General features: G+C 47.6%; 31 non-coding genes across 31 annotated transcripts; 23 read left to right on the top strand and 8 right to left on the bottom strand.

Moving 5' to 3' along the window:
• Positions 1 to 231: 231 nt before the first annotated feature.
• Positions 232 to 303, top strand: trnae-cuc (transfer RNA glutamic acid (anticodon CUC)). Its single transcript has one exon. It is a non-coding gene; the product is annotated as a tRNA-Glu (tRNA).
• Positions 304 to 845: 542 nt separating this feature from the next.
• Positions 846 to 918, bottom strand: trnav-aac (transfer RNA valine (anticodon AAC)). Its single transcript has one exon. It is a non-coding gene; the product is annotated as a tRNA-Val (tRNA).
• A 94-nt stretch (positions 919 to 1,012) lies between these two features.
• Positions 1,013 to 1,085, top strand: trnav-cac (transfer RNA valine (anticodon CAC)). The gene has a single exon. It is a non-coding gene; the product is annotated as a tRNA-Val (tRNA).
• An 87-nt stretch (positions 1,086 to 1,172) lies between these two features.
• trnah-gug (transfer RNA histidin (anticodon GUG)) lies at positions 1,173 to 1,244 on the top strand. The gene has a single exon. It is a non-coding gene; the product is annotated as a tRNA-His (tRNA).
• An 816-nt stretch (positions 1,245 to 2,060) lies between these two features.
• Positions 2,061 to 2,132, top strand: trnae-cuc (transfer RNA glutamic acid (anticodon CUC)). Its single transcript has one exon. It is a non-coding gene; the product is annotated as a tRNA-Glu (tRNA).
• A 542-nt stretch (positions 2,133 to 2,674) lies between these two features.
• Positions 2,675 to 2,747, bottom strand: trnav-aac (transfer RNA valine (anticodon AAC)). The gene has a single exon. It is a non-coding gene; the product is annotated as a tRNA-Val (tRNA).
• Positions 2,748 to 2,841: 94 nt separating this feature from the next.
• Positions 2,842 to 2,914, top strand: trnav-cac (transfer RNA valine (anticodon CAC)). Its single transcript has one exon. It is a non-coding gene; the product is annotated as a tRNA-Val (tRNA).
• Positions 2,915 to 3,001: 87 nt separating this feature from the next.
• On the top strand, positions 3,002 to 3,073 carry trnah-gug (transfer RNA histidin (anticodon GUG)). Its single transcript has one exon. It is a non-coding gene; the product is annotated as a tRNA-His (tRNA).
• Positions 3,074 to 4,503: 1,430 nt separating this feature from the next.
• Positions 4,504 to 4,576, bottom strand: trnav-aac (transfer RNA valine (anticodon AAC)). The gene has a single exon. It is a non-coding gene; the product is annotated as a tRNA-Val (tRNA).
• A 94-nt stretch (positions 4,577 to 4,670) lies between these two features.
• trnav-cac (transfer RNA valine (anticodon CAC)) lies at positions 4,671 to 4,743 on the top strand. The gene has a single exon. It is a non-coding gene; the product is annotated as a tRNA-Val (tRNA).
• An 87-nt stretch (positions 4,744 to 4,830) lies between these two features.
• Positions 4,831 to 4,902, top strand: trnah-gug (transfer RNA histidin (anticodon GUG)). The gene has a single exon. It is a non-coding gene; the product is annotated as a tRNA-His (tRNA).
• An 816-nt stretch (positions 4,903 to 5,718) lies between these two features.
• trnae-cuc (transfer RNA glutamic acid (anticodon CUC)) lies at positions 5,719 to 5,790 on the top strand. The gene has a single exon. It is a non-coding gene; the product is annotated as a tRNA-Glu (tRNA).
• A 542-nt stretch (positions 5,791 to 6,332) lies between these two features.
• On the bottom strand, positions 6,333 to 6,405 carry trnav-aac (transfer RNA valine (anticodon AAC)). Its single transcript has one exon. It is a non-coding gene; the product is annotated as a tRNA-Val (tRNA).
• A 94-nt stretch (positions 6,406 to 6,499) lies between these two features.
• trnav-cac (transfer RNA valine (anticodon CAC)) lies at positions 6,500 to 6,572 on the top strand. The gene has a single exon. It is a non-coding gene; the product is annotated as a tRNA-Val (tRNA).
• Positions 6,573 to 6,659: 87 nt separating this feature from the next.
• On the top strand, positions 6,660 to 6,731 carry trnah-gug (transfer RNA histidin (anticodon GUG)). Its single transcript has one exon. It is a non-coding gene; the product is annotated as a tRNA-His (tRNA).
• An 816-nt stretch (positions 6,732 to 7,547) lies between these two features.
• On the top strand, positions 7,548 to 7,619 carry trnae-cuc (transfer RNA glutamic acid (anticodon CUC)). The gene has a single exon. It is a non-coding gene; the product is annotated as a tRNA-Glu (tRNA).
• A 542-nt stretch (positions 7,620 to 8,161) lies between these two features.
• On the bottom strand, positions 8,162 to 8,234 carry trnav-aac (transfer RNA valine (anticodon AAC)). Its single transcript has one exon. It is a non-coding gene; the product is annotated as a tRNA-Val (tRNA).
• A 94-nt stretch (positions 8,235 to 8,328) lies between these two features.
• Positions 8,329 to 8,401, top strand: trnav-cac (transfer RNA valine (anticodon CAC)). Its single transcript has one exon. It is a non-coding gene; the product is annotated as a tRNA-Val (tRNA).
• Positions 8,402 to 8,488: 87 nt separating this feature from the next.
• trnah-gug (transfer RNA histidin (anticodon GUG)) lies at positions 8,489 to 8,560 on the top strand. Its single transcript has one exon. It is a non-coding gene; the product is annotated as a tRNA-His (tRNA).
• Positions 8,561 to 9,376: 816 nt separating this feature from the next.
• On the top strand, positions 9,377 to 9,448 carry trnae-cuc (transfer RNA glutamic acid (anticodon CUC)). Its single transcript has one exon. It is a non-coding gene; the product is annotated as a tRNA-Glu (tRNA).
• Positions 9,449 to 9,990: 542 nt separating this feature from the next.
• Positions 9,991 to 10,063, bottom strand: trnav-aac (transfer RNA valine (anticodon AAC)). The gene has a single exon. It is a non-coding gene; the product is annotated as a tRNA-Val (tRNA).
• A 94-nt stretch (positions 10,064 to 10,157) lies between these two features.
• trnav-cac (transfer RNA valine (anticodon CAC)) lies at positions 10,158 to 10,230 on the top strand. The gene has a single exon. It is a non-coding gene; the product is annotated as a tRNA-Val (tRNA).
• An 87-nt stretch (positions 10,231 to 10,317) lies between these two features.
• On the top strand, positions 10,318 to 10,389 carry trnah-gug (transfer RNA histidin (anticodon GUG)). The gene has a single exon. It is a non-coding gene; the product is annotated as a tRNA-His (tRNA).
• An 816-nt stretch (positions 10,390 to 11,205) lies between these two features.
• Positions 11,206 to 11,277, top strand: trnae-cuc (transfer RNA glutamic acid (anticodon CUC)). Its single transcript has one exon. It is a non-coding gene; the product is annotated as a tRNA-Glu (tRNA).
• Positions 11,278 to 11,819: 542 nt separating this feature from the next.
• On the bottom strand, positions 11,820 to 11,892 carry trnav-aac (transfer RNA valine (anticodon AAC)). The gene has a single exon. It is a non-coding gene; the product is annotated as a tRNA-Val (tRNA).
• Positions 11,893 to 11,986: 94 nt separating this feature from the next.
• trnav-cac (transfer RNA valine (anticodon CAC)) lies at positions 11,987 to 12,059 on the top strand. Its single transcript has one exon. It is a non-coding gene; the product is annotated as a tRNA-Val (tRNA).
• An 87-nt stretch (positions 12,060 to 12,146) lies between these two features.
• Positions 12,147 to 12,218, top strand: trnah-gug (transfer RNA histidin (anticodon GUG)). The gene has a single exon. It is a non-coding gene; the product is annotated as a tRNA-His (tRNA).
• An 816-nt stretch (positions 12,219 to 13,034) lies between these two features.
• trnae-cuc (transfer RNA glutamic acid (anticodon CUC)) lies at positions 13,035 to 13,106 on the top strand. Its single transcript has one exon. It is a non-coding gene; the product is annotated as a tRNA-Glu (tRNA).
• A 542-nt stretch (positions 13,107 to 13,648) lies between these two features.
• Positions 13,649 to 13,721, bottom strand: trnav-aac (transfer RNA valine (anticodon AAC)). The gene has a single exon. It is a non-coding gene; the product is annotated as a tRNA-Val (tRNA).
• A 94-nt stretch (positions 13,722 to 13,815) lies between these two features.
• Positions 13,816 to 13,888, top strand: trnav-cac (transfer RNA valine (anticodon CAC)). Its single transcript has one exon. It is a non-coding gene; the product is annotated as a tRNA-Val (tRNA).
• An 87-nt stretch (positions 13,889 to 13,975) lies between these two features.
• trnah-gug (transfer RNA histidin (anticodon GUG)) lies at positions 13,976 to 14,047 on the top strand. The gene has a single exon. It is a non-coding gene; the product is annotated as a tRNA-His (tRNA).
• Positions 14,048 to 14,657: the final 610 nt, after the last annotated feature.

Genomic DNA, 14,657 nt, shown 5'->3' with positions numbered 1-14,657 from the left:
GACCTTTGGTCGTGTCTACGAAACAGGCAACGGAAAACAGGACTTCAAAGAAAGACAGGGGGATACATGAACAACGACTGAAGAGAAATGCATAGAAATTGCACTGCTTCTAATCCATCAGAGACATGTTTGATCAAACCTGTGAATGAAACCGTGATTGTCTGCATAACTGGTCATAAAGAAATGTGTGGTCACTTGTCAAAAATTGCTAAAAACAACCCCCCTGTCAAGTCCCTGATGGTCTAGTGGTTAGGATTCGGCGCTCTCACCGCCGCGGCCCGGGTCCGATTCCCGGTCAGGGAATCCTTTAGTCCTGCACCGCTATAGAATTATTCAATTTAGTCACCTTTTGGGCAATAATACTTGCTACCGGTGCTCAGGCCTTCACCAATCAAGAGGAAGCTCAAGTAAATGCTTCAGAACGAGTCATCATAATCTAAGGGGAGTGTAAGGGTGATATTTGCTCTGGCTTTTTCAAATCATCTGTCTTCCTTGTCCAGTGTGTATATGTTGTTGTCCACAAAGGAGTGTCGCTTTTCCTTCAACTGTAGGTGAACTGCTGACTCTTGTCCTGAAGAGCTGGCATTCTTGTGTTGAGCGACGTAATTGTAAGATGCTTGTTGGGTTTGCCCCAATGTACAGGTCTGTGCATTCTCACTGCTCTGGACGGCATACACCAGTTTGCTCTTCTTGTGTTTGGGAGTGGTACGCCCAGAATGTCTTCATGGTAATCACTACCTTATGGAATAAAACTGAGAAGTACTGGTGCAACGACGCGGAGACAACAAGGTAACAGCAGGCATAGGTTCATGGACTCCAATCTGCACCGATGGACCGGACAAAACAGTTTCTGCCCAGTCTCGAACTGGGGACCTTTCGCGTGTTAGGCGAACGTGATAACCGCTACACTACAGAAACATGTACAACAGCTGTCAAGTACTTCTGTCTGCTACTATAGACAGTCTATCCATTTGTATCGATTGCCCGTTGGCACGGTGAAGACCAAGTGCCAGTTTCCGTAGTGTAGTGGTTATCACGTTGGCCTCACACGCGAAAGGTCCCCTGTTCGAGACTGGGCGGAAACAGTTATGCTTTTTTGTACGAGCTTGATTTACATCGGCAAAAGTGTATCTCATTCAAACTGAGATGGCCACTGACCACGTGATGACCCCGCCGTGATCGTATAGTGGTTAGTACTCTGTGTTGTGGCCGCAGCAACCCCGGTTCAAATCCGGGTTACGGCAGCTTTTATCCACCTCATCATCATTTCTCTCATTGTGAAGACAAAATCATGATGAATGTTTGAATTGATGACCTTTGATCATTGCTTTCACTTCCCGTGTAACCAGTCTCCTTCTATCTTTAGACATGACACAAACAATCCTCAGGCCATTATGTATGCCAAAAACAAAACTTCCAATGTAGTGCAATAACCACTACTGTCTGTGAAGGTTCCCAGTTGTCCAAGTCATGGTATCAAAGACTGTGAATTATAGTGCGGGCGGGAGCTCCGGCTTGTTCTTTCGAACCGTGCCGACCATGGTGATCTCCGTCTTCAGGAGCTCCTGCGCTAGTCTGTAAGAGGTGAAGAAATTGTCAAACCTGATGTTGCGACCCCTCAGTCCCTCTGTCACATCGAGCACGACCCTCATCCCCTGGTTCTTCTCTGGGCCTCCGCTGATCGGCTTCCCGGTGTAGGCTTGCATCTTCCAAGCGCAACTCGATTTGGCGTCACAGGCCACTGCTGCAGTGAGGCTGCCACAAACCATTATTACAATTCTGCGTCCAGCCCATGATGATTTTGCACACGTCCCCAAGAAGTACACTGGGACCTTTGGTCGTGTCTACGAAACAGGCAACGGAAAACAGGACTTCAAAGAAAGACAGGGGGATACATGAACAACGACTGAAGAGAAATGGATAGAAATTGCACTGCTTCTAATCCATCAGAGACATGTTTGATCAAACCTGTGAATGAAACCGTGATTGTCTGCATAACTGGTCATAAAGAAATGTGTGGTCACTTGTCAAAAATTGCTAAAAACAACCCCCCTGTCAAGTCCCTGATGGTCTAGTGGTTAGGATTCGGCGCTCTCACCGCCGCGGCCCGGGTCCGATTCCCGGTCAGGGAATCCTTTAGTCCTGCACCGCTATAGAATTATTCAATTTAGTCACCTTTTGGGCAATAATACTTGCTACCGGTGCTCAGGCCTTCACCAATCAAGAGGAAGCTCAAGTAAATGCTTCAGAACGAGTCATCATAATCTAAGGGGAGTGTAAGGGTGATATTTGCTCTGGCTTTTTCAAATCATCTGTCTTCCTTGTCCAGTGTGTATATGTTGTTGTCCACAAAGGAGTGTCGCTTTTCCTTCAACTGTAGGTGAACTGCTGACTCTTGTCCTGAAGAGCTGGCATTCTTGTGTTGAGCGACGTAATTGTAAGATGCTTGTTGGGTTTGCCCCAATGTACAGGTCTGTGCATTCTCACTGCTCTGGACGGCATACACCAGTTTGCTCTTCTTGTGTTTGGGAGTGGTACGCCCAGAATGTCTTCATGGTAATCACTACCTTATGGAATAAAACTGAGAAGTACTGGTGCAACGACGCGGAGACAACAAGGTAACAGCAGGCATAGGTTCATGGACTCCAATCTGCACCGATGGACCGGACAAAACAGTTTCTGCCCAGTCTCGAACTGGGGACCTTTCGCGTGTTAGGCGAACGTGATAACCGCTACACTACAGAAACATGTACAACAGCTGTCAAGTACTTCTGTCTGCTACTATAGACAGTCTATCCATTTGTATCGATTGCCCGTTGGCACGGTGAAGACCAAGTGCCAGTTTCCGTAGTGTAGTGGTTATCACGTTCGCCTCACACGCGAAAGGTCCCCTGTTCGAGACTGGGCGGAAACAGTTATGCTTTTTTGTACGAGCTTGATTTACATCGGCAAAAGTGTATCTCATTCAAACTGAGATGGCCACTGACCACGTGATGACCCCGCCGTGATCGTATAGTGGTTAGTACTCTGTGTTGTGGCCGCAGCAACCCCGGTTCAAATCCGGGTTACGGCAGCTTTTATCCACCTCATCATCATTTCTCTCATTGTGAAGACAAAATCATGATGAATGTTTGAATTGATGACCTTTGATCATTGCTTTCACTTCCCGTGTAACCAGTCTCCTTCTATCTTTAGACATGACACAAACAATCCTCAGGCCATTATGTATGCCAAAAACAAAACTTCCAATGTAGTGCAATAACCACTACTGTCTGTGAAGGTTCCCAGTTGTCCAAGTCATGGTATCAAAGACTGTGAATTATAGTGCGGGCGGGAGCTCCGGCTTGTTCTTTCGAACCGTGCCGACCATGGTGATCTCCGTCTTCAGGAGCTCCTGCGCTAGTCTGTAAGAGGTGAAGAAATTGTCAAACCTGATGTTGCGACCCCTCAGTCCCTCTGTCACATCGAGCACGACCCTCATCCCCTGGTTCTTCTCTGGGCCTCCGCTGATCGGCTTCCCGGTGTAGGCTTGCATCTTCCAAGCGCAACTCGATTTGGCGTCACAGGCCACTGCTGCAGTGAGGCTGCCACAAACCATTATTACAATTCTGCGTCCAGCCCATGATGATTTTGCACACGTCCCCAAGAAGTACACTGGGACCTTTGGTCGTGTCTACGAAACAGGCAACGGAAAACAGGACTTCAAAGAAAGACAGGGGGATACATGAACAACGACTGAAGAGAAATGCATAGAAATTGCACTGCTTCTAATCCATCAGAGACATGTTTGATCAAACCTGTGAATGAAACCGTGATTGTCTGCATAACTGGTCATAAAGAAATGTGTGGTCACTTGTCAAAAATTGCTAAAAACAACTCCCCTGTCAAGTCCCTGATGGTCTAGTGGTAAGGATTCGGCGCTCTCACCGCCGCGGCCCTGGTCCGATTCCCGGTCAGGGAATCCTTTAGTCCTGCACCGCTATAGAATTATTCAATTTAGTCACCTTTTGGGCAATAATACTTGCTACCGGTGCTCAGGCCTTCACCAATCAAGAGGAAGCTCAAGTAAATGCTTCAGAACGAGTCATCATAATCTAAGGGGAGTGTAAGGGTGATATTTGCTCTGGCTTTTTCAAATCATCTGTCTTCCTTGTCCAGTGTGTATATGTTGTTGTCCACAAAGGAGTGTCGCTTTTCCTTCAACTGTAGGTGAACTGCTGACTCTTGTCCTGAAGAGCTGGCATTCTTGTGTTGAGCGAGGTAATTGTAAGATGCTTGTTGGGTTTGCCCCAATGTACAGGTCTGTGCATTCTCACTGCTCTGGACGGCATACACCAGTTTGCTCTTCTTGTGTTTGGGAGTGGTACGCCCAGAATGTCTTCATGGTAATCACTACCTTATGGAATAAAACTGAGAAGTACTGGTGCAACGTCGCGGAGACAACAAGGTAACAGCAGGCATAGGTTCATGGACTCCAATCTGCACCGATGGACCGGACAAAACAGTTTCTGCCCAGTCTCGAACTGGGGACCTTTCGCGTGTTAGGCGAACGTGATAACCGCTACACTACAGAAACATGTACAACAGCTGTCAAGTACTTCTGTCTGCTACTATAGACAGTCTATCCATTTGTATCGATTGCCCGTTGGCACGGTGAAGACCAAGTGCCAGTTTCCGTAGTGTAGTGGTTATCACGTTCGCCTCACACGCGAAAGGTCCCCTGTTCGAGACTGGGCGGAAACAGTTATGCTTTTTTGTACGAGCTTGATTTACATCGGCAAAAGTGTATCTCATTCAAACTGAGATGGCCACTGACCACGTGATGACCCCGCCGTGATCGTATAGTGGTTAGTACTCTGTGTTGTGGCCGCAGCAACCCCGGTTCAAATCCGGGTTACGGCAGCTTTTATCCACCTCATCATCATTTCTCTCATTGTGAAGACAAAATCATGATGAATGTTTGAATTGATGACCTTTGATCATTGCTTTCACTTCCCGTGTAACCAGTCTCCTTCTATCTTTAGACATGACACAAACAATCCTCAGGCCATTATGTATGCCAAAAACAAAACTTCCAATGTAGTGCAATAACCACTACTGTCTGTGAAGGTTCCCAGTTGTCCAAGTCATGGTATCCAAGAATGTGAATTATAGTGCGGGCGGGAGCTCCGGCTTGTTCTTTCGAACCGTGCCGACCATGGTGATCTCCGTCTTCAGGAGCTCCTGCGCTAGTCTGTAAGAGGTGAAGAAATTGTCAAACCTGATGTTGCGACCCCTCAGTCCCTCTGTCACATCGAGCACGACCCTCATCCCCTGGTTGTTCTCCGGGCCTCCGCTGATCGGCTTCCCGGTGTAGGCTTGCATCTTCCAAGCGCAACTCGATTTGGCGTCACAGGCCACTGCTGCAGTGAGGCTGCCACAAACCATTATTACAATTCTGCGTCCAGCCCATGATGATTTTGCACACGTCCCCAAGAAGTACACTGGGACCTTTGGTCGTGTCTACGAAACAGGCAACGGAAAACAGGACTTCAAAGAAAGACAGGGGGATACATGAACAACGACTGAAGAGAAATGGATAGAAATTGCACTGCTTCTAATCCATCAGAGACATGTTTGATCAAACCTGTGAATGAAACCGTGATTGTCTGCATAACTGGTCATAAAGAAATGTGTGGTCACTTGTCAAAAATTGCTAAAAACAACCCCCCTGTCAAGTCCCTGATGGTCTAGTGGTTAGGATTCGGCGCTCTCACCGCCGCGGCCCGGGTCCGATTCCCGGTCAGGGAATCCTGTAGTCCTGCAGCGCTATAGAATTATTCAATTTAGTCACCTTTTGGGCAATAATACTTGCTACCGGTGCTCAGGCCTTCACCAATCAAGAGGAAGCTCAAGTAAATGCTTCAGAACGAGTCATCATAATCTAAGGGGAGTGTAAGGGTGATATTTGCTCTGGCTTTTTCAAATCATCTGTCTTCCTTGTCCAGTGTGTATATGTTGTTGTCCACAAAGGAGTGTCGCTTTTCCTTCAACTGTAGGTGAACTGCTGACTCTTGTCCTGAAGAGCTGGCATTCTTGTGTTGAGCGACGTAATTGTAAGATGCTTGTTGGGTTTGCCCCAATGTACAGGTCTGTGCATTCTCACTGCTCTGGACGGCATACACCAGTTTGCTCTTCTTGTGTTTGGGAGTGGTACGCCCAGAATGACTTCATGGTAATCACTACCTTATGGAATAAAACTGAGAAGTACTGGTGCAACGACGCGGAGACAACAAGGTAACAGCAGGCATAGGTTCATGGACTCCAATCTGCACCGATGGACCGGACAAAACAGTTTCTGCCCAGTCTCGAACTGGGGACCTTTCGCGTGTTAGGCGAACGTGATAACCGCTACACTACAGAAACATGTACAACAGCTGTCAAGTACTTCTGTCTGCTACTATAGACAGTCTATCCATTTGTATCGATTGCCCGTTGGCACAGTGAAGACCAAGTGCCAGTTTCCGTAGTGTAGTGGTTATCACGTTCGCCTCACACGCGAAAGGTCCCCTGTTCGAGACTGGGCGGAAACAGTTATGCTTTTTTGTACGAGCTTGATTTACATCGGCAAAAGTGTATCTCATTCAAACTGAGATGCCCACTGACCACGTGATGACCCCGCCGTGATCGTATAGTGGTTATTACTCTGTGTTGTGGCCGCAGCAACCCCGGTTCAAATCCGGGTTACGGCAGCTTTTATCCACCTCATCATCATTTCTCTCATTGTGAAGACAAAATCATGATGAATGTTTGAATTGATGACCTTTGATCATTGCTTTCACTTCCCGTGTAACCAGTCTCCTTCTATCTTTAGACATGACACAAACAATCCTCAGGCCATTATGTATGCCAAAAACAAAACTTCCAATGTAGTGCAATAACCACTACTGTCTGTGAAGGTTCCCAGTTGTCCAAGTCATGGTATCCAAGAATGTGAATTATAGTGCGGGCGGGAGCTCCGGCTTGTTCTTTCGAACCGTGCCGACCATGGTGATCTCCGTCTTCAGGAGCTCCTGCGCTAGTCTGTAAGAGGTGAAGAAATTGTCAAACCTGATGTTGCGACCCCTCAGTCCCTCTGTCACATCGAGCACGACCCTCATCCCCTGGTTGTTCTCCGGGCCTCCGCTGATCAGCTTCCCGGTGTAGGCTTGCATCTTCCAAGCGCAACTCGATTTGGCGTCACAGGCCACTGCTGCAGTGAGGCTGCCACAAACCATTATTACAATTCTGCGTCCAGCCCATGATGATTTTGCACACGTCCCCAAGAAGTACACTGGGACCTTTGGTCGTGTCTACGAAACAGGCAACGGAAAACAGGACTTCAAAGAAAGACAGGGGGATACATGAACAACGACTGAAGAGAAATGCATAGAAATTGCACTGCTTCTAATCCATCAGAGACATGTTTGATCAAACCTGTGAATGAAACCGTGATTGTCTGCATAACTGGTCATAAAGAAATGTGTGGTCACTTGTCAAAAATTGCTAAAAACAACCCCCCTGTCAAGTCCCTGATGGTCTAGTGGTTAGGATTCGGCGCTCTCACCGCCGCGGCCCGGGTCCGATTCCCGGTCAGGGAATCCTTTAGTCCTGCACCGCTATAGAATTATTCAATTTAGTCACCTTTTGGGCAATAATACTTGCTACCGGTGCTCAGGCCTTCACCAATCAAGAGGAAGCTCAAGTAAATGCTTCAGAACGAGTCATCATAATCTAAGGGGAGTGTAAGGGTGATATTTGCTCTGGCTTTTTCAAATCATCTGTCTTCCTTGTCCAGTGTGTATATGTTGTTGTCCACAAAGGAGTGTCGCTTTTCCTTCAACTGTAGGTGAACTGCTGACTCTTGTCCTGAAGAGCTGGCATTCTTGTGTTGAGCGACGTAATTGTAAGATGCTTGTTGGGTTTGCCCCAATGTACAGGTCTGTGCATTCTCACTGCTCTGGACGGCATACACCAGTTTGCTCTTCTTGTGTTTGGGAGTGGTACGCCCAGAATGTCTTCATGGTAATCACTACCTTATGGAATAAAACTGAGAAGTACTGGTGCAACGACGCGGAGACAACAAGGTAACAGCAGGCATAGGTTCATGGACTCCAATCTGCACCGATGGACCGGACAAAACAGTTTCTGCCCAGTCTCGAACTGGGGACCTTTCGCGTGTTAGGCGAACGTGATAACCGCTACACTACAGAAACATGTACAACAGCTGTCAAGTACTTCTGTCTGCTACTATAGACAGTCTATCCATTTGTATCGATTGCCCGTTGGCACGGTGAAGACCAAGTGCCAGTTTCCGTAGTGTAGTGGTTATCACGTTCGCCTCACACGCGAAAGGTCCCCTGTTCGAGACTGGGCGGAAACAGTTATGCTTTTTTGTACGAGCTTGATTTACATCGGCAAAAGTGTATCTCATTCAAACTGAGATGGCCACTGACCACGTGATGACCCCGCCGTGATCGTATAGTGGTTAGTACTCTGTGTTGTGGCCGCAGCAACCCCGGTTCAAATCCGGGTTACGGCAGCTTTTATCCACCTCATCATCATTTCTCTCATTGTGAAGACAAAATCATGATGAATGTTTGAATTGATGACCTTTGATCATTGCTTTCACTTCCCGTGTAACCAGTCTCCTTCTATCTTTAGACATGACACAAACAATCCTCAGGCCATTATGTATGCCAAAAACAAAACTTCCAATGTAGTGCAATAACCACTACTGTCTGTGAAGGTTCCCAGTTGTCCAAGTCATGGTATCAAAGACTGTGAATTATAGTGCGGGCGGGAGCTCCGGCTTGTTCTTTCGAACCGTGCCGACCATGGTGATCTCCGTCTTCAGGAGCTCCTGCGCTAGTCTGTAAGAGGTGAAGAAATTGTCAAACCTGATGTTGCGACCCCTCAGTCCCTCTGTCACATCGAGCACGACCCTCATCCCCTGGTTCTTCTCTGGGCCTCCGCTGATCGGCTTCCCGGTGTAGGCTTGCATCTTCCAAGCGCAACTCGATTTGGCGTCACAGGCCACTGCTGCAGTGAGGCTGCCACAAACCATTATTACAATTCTGCGTCCAGCCCATGATGATTTTGCACACGTCCCCAAGAAGTACACTGGGACCTTTGGTCGTGTCTACGAAACAGGCAACGGAAAACAGGACTTCAAAGAAAGACAGGGGGATACATGAACAACGACTGAAGAGAAATGCATAGAAATTGCACTGCTTCTAATCCATCAGAGACATGTTTGATCAAACCTGTGAATGAAACCGTGATTGTCTGCATAACTGGTCATAAAGAAATGTGTGGTCACTTGTCAAAAATTGCTAAAAACAACCCCCCTGTCAAGTCCCTGATGGTCTAGTGGTTAGGATTCGGCGCTCTCACCGCCGCGGCCCGGGTCCGATTCCCGGTCAGGGAATCCTGTAGTCCTGCACCGCTATAGAATTATTCAATTTAGTCACCTTTTGGGCAATAATACTTGCTACCGGTGCTCAGGCCTTCACCAATCAAGAGGAAGCTCAAGTAAATGCTTCAGAACGAGTCATCATAATCTAAGGGGAGTGTAAGGGTGATATTTGCTCTGGCTTTTTCAAATCATCTGTCTTCCTTGTCCAGTGTGTATATGTTGTTGTCCACAAAGGAGTGTCGCTTTTCCTTCAACTGTAGGTGAACTGCTGACTCTTGTCCTGAAGAGCTGGCATTCTTGTGTTGAGCGACGTAATTGTAAGATGCTTGTTGGGTTTGCCCCAATGTACAGGTCTGTGCATTCTCACTGCTCTGGACGGCATACACCAGTTTGCTCTTCTTGTGTTTGGGAGTGGTACGCCCAGAATGTCTTCATGGTAATCACTACCTTATGGAATAAAACTGAGAAGTACTGGTGCAACGACGCGGAGACAACAAGGTAACAGCAGGCATAGGTTCATGGACTCCAATCTGCACCGATGGACCGGACAAAACAGTTTCTGCCCAGTCTCGAACTGGGGACCTTTCGCGTGTTAGGCGAACGTGATAACCGCTACACTACAGAAACATGTACAACAGCTGTCAAGTACTTCTGTCTGCTACTATAGACAGTCTATCCATTTGTATCGATTGCCCGTTGGCACGGTGAAGACCAAGTGCCAGTTTCCGTAGTGTAGTGGTTATCACGTTCGCCTCACACGCGAAAGGTCCCCTGTTCGAGACTGGGCGGAAACAGTTATGCTTTTTTGTACGAGCTTGATTTACATCGGCAAAAGTGTATCTCATTCAAACTGAGATGGCCACTGACCACGTGATGACCCCGCCGTGATCGTATAGTGGTTAGTACTCTGTGTTGTGGCCGCAGCAACCCCGGTTCAAATCCGGGTTACGGCAGCTTTTATCCACCTCATCATCATTTCTCTCATTGTGAAGACAAAATCATGATGAATGTTTGAATTGATGACCTTTGATCATTGCTTTCACTTCCCGTGTAACCAGTCTCCTTCTATCTTTAGACATGACACAAACAATCCTCAGGCCATTATGTATGCCAAAAACAAAACTTCCAATGTAGTGCAATAACCACTACTGTCTGTGAAGGTTCCCAGTTGTCCAAGTCATGGTATCCAAGAATGTGAATTATAGTGCGGGCGGGAGCTCCGGCTTGTTCTTTCGAACCGTGCCGACCATGGTGATCTCCGTCTTCAGGAGCTCCTGCGCTAGTCTGTAAGAGGTGAAGAAATTGTCAAACCTGATGTTGCGACCCCTCAGTCCCTCTGTCACATCGAGCACGACCCTCATCCCCTGGTTCTTCTCTGGGCCTCCGCTGATCGGCTTCCCGGTGTAGGCTTGCATCTTCCAAGCGCAACTCGATTTGGCGTCACAGGCCACTGCTGCAGTGAGGCTGCCACAAACCATTATTACAATTCTGCGTCCAGCCCATGATGATTTTGCACACGTCCCCAAGAAGTACACTGGGACCTTTGGTCGTGTCTACGAAACAGGCAACGGAAAACAGGACTTCAAAGAAAGACAGGGGGATACATGAACAACGACTGAAGAGAAATGCATAGAAATTGCACTGCTTCTAATCCATCAGAGACATGTTTGATCAAACCTGTGAATGAAACCGTGATTGTCTGCATAACTGGTCATAAAGAAATGTGTGGTCACTTGTCAAAAATTGCTAAAAACAACCCCCCTGTCAAGTCCCTGATGGTCTAGTGGTTAGGATTCGGCGCTCTCACCGCCGCGGCCCGGGTCCGATTCCCGGTCAGGGAATCCTTTAGTCCTGCACCGCTATAGAATTATTCAATTTAGTCACCTTTTGGGCAATAATACTTGCTACCGGTGCTCAGGCCTTCACCAATCAAGAGGAAGCTCAAGTAAATGCTTCAGAACGAGTCATCATAATCTAAGGGGAGTGTAAGGGTGATATTTGCTCTGGCTTTTTCAAATCATCTGTCTTCCTTGTCCAGTGTGTATATGTTGTTGTCCACAAAGGAGTGTCGCTTTTCCTTCAACTGTAGGTGAACTGCTGACTCTTGTCCTGAAGAGCTGGCATTCTTGTGTTGAGCGACGTAATTGTAAGATGCTTGTTGGGTTTGCCCCAATGTACAGGTCTGTGCATTCTCACTGCTCTGGACGGCATACACCAGTTTGCTCTTCTTGTGTTTGGGAGTGGTACGCCCAGAATGTCTTCATGGTAATCACTACCTTATGGAATAAAACTGAGAAGTACTGGTGCAACGACGCGGAGACAACAAGGTAACAGCAGGCATAGGTTCATGGACTCCAATCTGCACCGATGGACCGGACAAAACAGTTTCTGCCCAGTCTCGAACTGGGGACCTTTCGCGTGTTAGGCGAACGTGATAACCGCTACACTACAGAAACATGTACAACAGCTGTCAAGTACTTCTGTCTGCTACTATAGACAGTCTATCCATTTGTATCGATTGCCCGTTGGCACGGTGAAGACCAAGTGCCAGTTTCCGTAGTGTAGTGGTTATCACGTTCGCCTCACACGCGAAAGGTCCCCTGTTCGAGACTGGGCGGAAACAGTTATGCTTTTTTGTACGAGCTTGATTTACATCGGCAAAAGTGTATCTCATTCAAACTGAGATGGCCACTGACCACGTGATGACCCCGCCGTGATCGTATAGTGGTTAGTACTCTGTGTTGTGGCCGCAGCAACCCCGGTTCAAATCCGGGTTACGGCAGCTTTTATCCACCTCATCATCATTTCTCTCATTGTGAAGACAAAATCATGATGAATGTTTGAATTGATGACCTTTGATCATTGCTTTCACTTCCCGTGTAACCAGTCTCCTTCTATCTTTAGACATGACACAAACAATCCTCAGGCCATTATGTATGCCAAAAACAAAACTTCCAATGTAGTGCAATAACCACTACTGTCTGTGAAGGTTCCCAGTTGTCCAAGTCATGGTATCAAAGACTGTGAATTATAGTGCGGGCGGGAGCTCCGGCTTGTTCTTTCGAACCGTGCCGACCATGGTGATCTCCGTCTTCAGGAGCTCCTGCGCTAGTCTGTAAGAGGTGAAGAAATTGTCAAACCTGATGTTGCGACCCCTCAGTCCCTCTGTCACATCGAGCACGACCCTCATCCCCTGGTTCTTCTCTGGGCCTCCGCTGATCGGCTTCCCGGTGTAGGCTTGCATCTTCCAAGCGCAACTCGATTTGGCGTCACAGGCCACTGCTGCAGTGAGGCTGCCACAAACCATTATTACAATTCTGCGTCCAGCCCATGATGATTTTGCACACGTCCCCAAGAAGTACACTGGGACCTTTGGTCGTGTCTACGAAACAGGCAACGGAAAACAGGACTTCAAAGAAAGACAGGGGGATACATGAACAACGACTGAAGAGAAATGCATAGAAATTGCACTGCTTCTAATCCATCAGAGACATGTTTGATCAAACCTGTGAATGAAACCGTGATTGTCTGCATAACTGGTCATAAAGAAATGTGTGGTCACTTGTCAAAAATTGCTAAAAACAACCCCCCTGTCAAGTCCCTGATGGTCTAGTGGTTAGGATTCGGCGCTCTCACCGCCGCGGCCCGGGTCCGATTCCCGGTCAGGGAATCCTGTAGTCCTGCACCGCTATAGAATTATTCAATTTAGTCACCTTTTGGGCAATAATACTTGCTACCGGTGCTCAGGCCTTCACCAATCAAGAGGAAGCTCAAGTAAATGCTTCAGAACGAGTCATCATAATCTAAGGGGAGTGTAAGGGTGATATTTGCTCTGGCTTTTTCAAATCATCTGTCTTCCTTGTCCAGTGTGTATATGTTGTTGTCCACAAAGGAGTGTCGCTTTTCCTTCAACTGTAGGTGAACTGCTGACTCTTGTCCTGAAGAGCTGGCATTCTTGTGTTGAGCGACGTAATTGTAAGATGCTTGTTGGGTTTGCCCCAATGTACAGGTCTGTGCATTCTCACTGCTCTGGACGGCATACACCAGTTTGCTCTTCTTGTGTTTGGGAGTGGTACGCCCAGAATGTCTTCATGGTAATCACTACCTTATGGAATAAAACTGAGAAGTACTGGTGCAACGACGCGGAGACAACAAGGTAACAGCAGGCATAGGTTCATGGACTCCAATCTGCACCGATGGACCGGACAAAACAGTTTCTGCCCAGTCTCGAACTGGGGACCTTTCGCGTGTTAGGCGAACGTGATAACCGCTACACTACAGAAACATGTACAACAGCTGTCAAGTACTTCTGTCTGCTACTATAGACAGTCTATCCATTTGTATCGATTGCCCGTTGGCACGGTGAAGACCAAGTGCCAGTTTCCGTAGTGTAGTGGTTATCACGTTCGCCTCACACGCGAAAGGTCCCCTGTTCGAGACTGGGCGGAAACAGTTATGCTTTTTTGTACGAGCTTGATTTACATCGGCAAAAGTGTATCTCATTCAAACTGAGATGGCCACTGACCACGTGATGACCCCGCCGTGATCGTATAGTGGTTAGTACTCTGTGTTGTGGCCGCAGCAACCCCGGTTCAAATCCGGGTTACGGCAGCTTTTATCCACCTCATCATCATTTCTCTCATTGTGAAGACAAAATCATGATGAATGTTTGAATTGATGACCTTTGATCATTGCTTTCACTTCCCGTGTAACCAGTCTCCTTCTATCTTTAGACATGACACAAACAATCCTCAGGCCATTATGTATGCCAAAAACAAAACTTCCAATGTAGTGCAATAACCACTACTGTCTGTGAAGGTTCCCAGTTGTCCAAGTCATGGTATCAAAGACTGTGAATTATAGTGCGGGCGGGAGCTCCGGCTTGTTCTTTCGAACCGTGCCGACCATGGTGATCTCCGTCTTCAGGAGCTCCTGCGCTAGTCTGTAAGAGGTGAAGAAATTGTCAAACCTGATGTTGCGACCCCTCAGTCCCTCTGTCACATCGAGCACGACCCTCATCCCCTGGTTCTTCTCTGGGCCTCCGCTGATCGGCTTCCCGGTGTAGGCTTGCATCTTCCAAGCGCAACTCGATTTGGCGTCACAGGCCACTGCTGCAGTGAGGCTGCCACAACCATTATTACAATTCTGCGTCCAGCCCATGATGATTTTGCACACGTCCCCAAGAAGTACACTGGGACCTTTGGTCGTGTCTACGAAACAG

Source organism: Genypterus blacodes, unplaced genomic scaffold (genome assembly GCF_046128005.1).
Source record: "Genypterus blacodes isolate CSIRO-AG114 ecotype Tasmania unplaced genomic scaffold, CSIRO-AGI_Gbla_v1 ptg000013l_1, whole genome shotgun sequence".
Taxonomy (NCBI): Eukaryota; Metazoa; Chordata; class Actinopteri; order Ophidiiformes; family Ophidiidae; genus Genypterus; species Genypterus blacodes.
This window is presented reverse-complemented; position numbering and strand designations above follow the sequence as displayed.